The sequence below is a fragment of the Mercurialis annua genome, linkage group LG3 (assembly GCF_937616625.2).
Source record: "Mercurialis annua linkage group LG3, ddMerAnnu1.2, whole genome shotgun sequence".
Lineage (NCBI taxonomy): Eukaryota > Viridiplantae > Streptophyta > Magnoliopsida > Malpighiales > Euphorbiaceae > Mercurialis > Mercurialis annua.
This window is the reverse complement of record NC_065572.1, coordinates 26,549,212-26,554,819: the sequence shown is the minus strand read 5'-3', so window position 1 is coordinate 26,554,819 and position 5,608 is coordinate 26,549,212.

Genomic DNA, 5,608 nt, shown 5'->3' with positions numbered 1-5,608 from the left:
ACGTTACGAAACAAAACCAAATATTTTAAACGTTACGAAAAAAATCCAAACGTTTCACATTTTTAGCAATTTAAGCCAAACCTTTACAAACGTTACGAAACAAAACCAAACGTTTCACCTTTTCAGAGATTTTAGCCTAATGTTTACAAACGTTTCGAAACAAAACCAAACGTTTAAAACGTTACGAAACAAATCCAAACGTTTTACATTTTTAGCGATTTAAGCCAAATCTTTACAAACATTATGAAACCAAACCAAACGTTTAAAATGTTATGAAACAAATCCGAACGTTTCACATTTTTAGCGATTTAAGCCAAACCTTTACAAACGTTATGAAACAAAACCAAGCGTTTCACCTTTTTAGCAATTTAACCCAGACGTTTACAAACGTTACGAAACAAATCCAAGTGTTTCACCTTTTTAGCAACTTTATCCAAACATTTACAAACGTTCCAAAACAAATCCAAGCGTTTCACCTTTTTAGCAATTTAAGTCAAACGTTTACGAACGTTATGAAATGAATCTAAACGTTTCACCTTTTTAGCAATTGAAGCCAAACATTTAGAAACGTTACAAACAATTCCAAACGTTGCACCTCTTTAGCGATTAAAGCAAAATGTTTATAAACTCTACGAAACAAATCCAAACGTTTCCCCTTTATAGCATTTTAAGCCAAACGTTATGAAACAAATCAAATTGTTTCACCTTTTTAGCAATTTAAGCCAAATGTTAGGAATCAAATCCAAACGTTTCACCTTTTTAGGAATCAAAGCCAAATGTTTACAAACGTTTCGCCTCTTTAGCGATTTAAGCCAAACGTTTACAAACGTTACGAAAAAATCCAAATGTTTCATCTTTTTAGCGATTTAAGCCAAACGTTTACAAACGTTCTGAAACACATCCACACATTTTGCCTTTATAGCGATTTAAGCCAAACGTTTACAAACGTTACGAAACAAATCCAAACGTTTCACCTTTTTAGCAATTTAAGCCAATCGTTTAAAAACGATACGAAACCACACCAAATGTTAAAAACGTTAAGAAACAAATCCAAACGTTTCACATTTTTTGCGATTTAAGCCAAACCTTTATAAACGTTACGAAATAAACCAAGCATTTCACCTTTTTAGCATTTGAAGCCAAACGTTTACAAACATTATGAAACAAATCCAAGCGTTTCACCTTTTTAGCAATATAAGCCAAACGTTTACAAACGTTCTGAAACAAATCCAAGCGTTTCACCTTTTTAGCAATTTAAGCCAAACGTTTACAAACATTCTGAAATAAATCCAAGCGTTTCACCTTTTTAATAATTTTAACCAAACATTTACAAACGTTACGAAACAAATACAAACGTTTCACCTTTTTAGCGATTGAAGCCAAACGTTTACAAATGTTACGCAATAAATCCAAACGTATCCCCTTTTTAGTGATTTAAGCTAAACGTTTACAAACGTTACGAAACAGAACCCAAACGTTTCACCTTTTTAGCGATTTAAGGCAAACGTTTGCAAAGGTTATGAAACAAATCCAAATGTTTCAAGTTTTTAGCAAGTTAAGCCAAACGTTTACAAACGTTGCGAAACAAATCCAAGCGTTTCCCCTTTTTAGCAATTGAAGCCAAACGTTTACAAATGTTTCTGTTTACACCGGCCCAAATAATTACCGGATAGAATTTCATGTGGGCTTATCAGGGATTAAGGCCCAACGGAAAGCTTGTTTATTATTGCTTTTTTCTATTTTATAGGAATTTGTAGCTCATTAGGAGTGATTATCTATTAGAGTTTTAGTCTTAGTTGGATTAGGAGTCTCGATTGTGAGGAGCTATAAATAGCTCAAAGCTTCATTATTGTTGTATCAACAAATCAATCAATCAAAAACCAAGCCCATTGCTTTTTATCTCGCAATCTCCGGATTGTTTTAATTTAGGAGTAGTTTTCGGTATTAATCTCGCCTGAGTTCTTAACTCCCAGATTATTACTTCTTAGATCACGTGGTTAAGTGTTTTTAACCAAACAAGCCCTGTGAATATCTACGTAGGTTCGTTAAAGTATCAGACCTCAAACCGATCCCAATTATAAATTCAAAGATTCGAGTCCGGAATATTTCCAGGCGAACATCTTTTGGCGACTCCACTGGGGACCAGTTTATGGTTAGCACAAAAACGGACTTTAAGGACGATTCCAGGAACGCTCGGTCCATACGCCGACAACAACGGAAGGAAGGTGACATAGTAGACGAATCAGATTCGGATAAATCAGAAACCATGGCCAAGGACAAACAGGTGAACCAATCAAGCAAGGTGCCGAATATAACGGATACCGAGGGGAACCTACCTAAGGACAAGGTCGACGACGCGACCGATGATATGATAGACTACTCACGTCAGCTTCCTCCCTCTCGCCCTTCTTTATCACAGGCCGATTTCTCGGCCATGAGGGGCGAGATAGCGCAGGAGAACAAGCAGATGTTCGACGGTGCTATGCATCAGATGTCCGAAGTAATGAGGAACATCATGGCCGACCAAACGTCGGTCCAAAGGCAGATTCAAGGGAACTTAGACGGCCTCAACAAGGCAATGGAAAACCTAGGGCGATTATTTTCTGGGCAATCCACGGCCGATCAAGGGTACAGGAGGGCCGAACAGAACCAAACACCGAGCCGTTTTGGTCAACCAGGTGGTTCGGCCGAACAACAACCCAGCAAGATGGGGTATACATATGGTTCCGTTAAGCTCTTAACGAGGAACGAGGCCGAGTTCTCAGGAAGGGCCGATCACCCGGGGGCGAGCTCGTCCAATCCACAAGGCGAAGCTAGACCACAAGGGGGAGCTACTGGAGCCAACACCCAGGAGCCCAACACGGGCGAACGATCGTACTCCGAGGGAGGCGATCCAAATATATACAATCAAGGGCAACTCGTGGACATGCTAGAAAGGCTCGGGGTCGACCTGCGACCTATGCCTCGCCCATCGTACATGAAACCATATCCAGACTGGATCGACAAGTTATATCCTTTCCCAAGGGGGTATAAAGTGCCGGAGTTTAGTCTATTTTCAGGCGAGGAGAAGGGGCAATCTACGGTTGAACATGTCGCCCGGTTTTCGGCCCAATGCGGCGAAGCCGCTGCTCACGATTTCTGGAAGCTACGGCTTTTCGCCAGCTCCTTGACAAAAATGGCGTTTACATGGTATTCTAGATTATCGCCCAATTCGGTGGACACATGGAAGGACCTCGAAATCCTCTTCCATGAGGAGTTTTACAGGGCACCACCTGATGTCACCCTGGCCGACCTCGCCCGAATCTCGCAGCTACCGAGCGAGTCGGCAGAAAAGTATATCGGCCGATTTAGAAACCTCAGAACTAGGTGCTCTACCAAAATGTCAGAGGCCGATTGCGTACCGATGGTGGTGAGAGGGATGAGTTTCGCCATGAGGGAGCATTTCGAGGGCCACAGGTTTCGTGACTTGTTCGAGCTAACGAACAGGGTGACGAGCTACGAAAGACTCCTCCAGGAGAAAGAACAGAGGAGAGGCGCATCTAAAGGGACCTATTACAAGGACCAGCTTGACGTGGCCGTGGTGTCCGACAGCGAGGATAGCAGTTCCGAAGATGAAGTCAACATGGCCGAATTTTTAGGAACGAAACCCCTGGAATGTTCGGCCTTGCGAAAGCCTGGCTTTATCAAGAGAAATAAAACTGCGGTGGTACAAAAGGAGTATTCGTTCGACCTGACCAAAGCGGACGACATATTTGATGCCCTGTTGAAAGATGGACAGATCGCCTTAAGCGAAGGTCATACAATTCCACCGTCGGAGGAGCTGGTCGGTAAAGATTATTGCAAGTACCACAATTCCTGGAGGCACAGCACGAACAATTGCGTAAATTTCAGAAACGTGATCCAGAAGGCGATCAACGAAGGGAAACTTCTGTTCCCAACGAAGAAAGAGGCCGATGCTAAATACGTGTCTATTAACACAGTTCAGCCTCACTTTGATAGCTACCTAGAGCAAGGGCAGATATAAAGCAAGTGGAACCCCAAAAGGCCCAAGCCGAGAGTAGAGACCGACGGTTCAAAGTGGCGAGGAGAGAAAGGGCGACCTCAGCAACAGAAGAGGAAGCGATACAGCTCGCCCACTGCAGATATGACTTGCCCATCATGCAGTACGTGTTTTAAGGTCAAAGGAGGCGAGAACACGAGGAAGCATCCCAAGACCTTTAAACCGAGATCGCCCACAGAGCAGTGGCAGAGGCATGAGCCACAGCGGAGGCCTACCACTAACGTATTCAAGAGGATATTTCGGCCAACGGAGGAGACCCCTCGTATGACAAAAACCCAGAAGAGGCGAATGCAAAGGCTGCGACAAGAGTCGCGGGCGAATCACGGGGCAGAATCGGCTCCCAGAGAGCAGCACGGAAATAGGCCAATAGCCGAGAGACTGGGGGCAAGGAACCAGGACGATGCGGATACCAAATCACCTGATAGGCGAAATGCTAAGGTAAGGAAGGTATGGATGCCGAAGGGCGAAAAACAAGCGGCCGATGTGTCCGTTACGGCAGTAGTTCACGAGGATGACGAAGGTTCCAGTGGCCGATCGTCCTACAAGGACGTACTCGTATCACACCACGGTGGCCAGCTTAAAGCAAGATTGCCCAAAGACCGCGGGGTCGTCGTCTCGCACAAGAAGGGCGTGTTGAAAGCCTGGGTCCCGGTGGTAAAGGACGAATACGGAGTAAAAGTGGTCACGCTCCCCAACTCATACAGAAGTAAACCGGGGCAGAAGGCAACGTTGGAAGGCGATGTAATCGTACCGGAAGGAGATAGCGCCGATGATACCGCGGTAGTATCCCTTAGCAAACCTCCAACAAGGATGACTAGGCACATTTGGCCACTGTACATCAAGGCCGATTTGAACGGGGTATCAATTAACAGAGTCCTCATTGATAACGGGGCTGGCGTCAACATACTACCGGCGAAAATGCTCAAAAAACTGGGCCTAACGCGGGATCAGCTTGACCCGACCGATGTTTACATGACTGACTTCGCAGGGGGCGAAACGCCAGCCGAGGGGTACATCACCCTCAGAATCAAGGTAGGGCGAGTAGAAACCGAAGAAGGGTTTTTCGTAGTCAACCCCCGGAGCAACTACAACATTTTGCTCGGCCGCGATTGGATACACTCCAACATGTGTATACCGTCGACTATGCATCAAATGCTCTTCATATGGCGAGATGACGGCGAGGCCGAAGTTGTGCAGGGTGACCCCAACCCCTTCGGCGAGGACCATAACGTACTCGAAGCACGTTTATACGATGAGGAGGTGCGCAACATACAATCCCTTAGTTCGAAAGGAGAGACGAGCGTTCCTCGCTTGCTTGTTAACTCGGATCGGCCGGTATCAGTGACCCTCGGGGGCAAAGGCCGATCCACCATCCTCAAAGATTCAAAATGATAGCACGACATAAAGAGTTGAGGGAGAAAATTAGGCAGTTAACCTCGCTGTATGATATTACATCGGCCGAATGCATCTATGAGGACCAAGATCAAGACCCAACAGGATCATTGCGGATCGGGGACATACGATTGGCAACCGGGAAGTTATAAGATG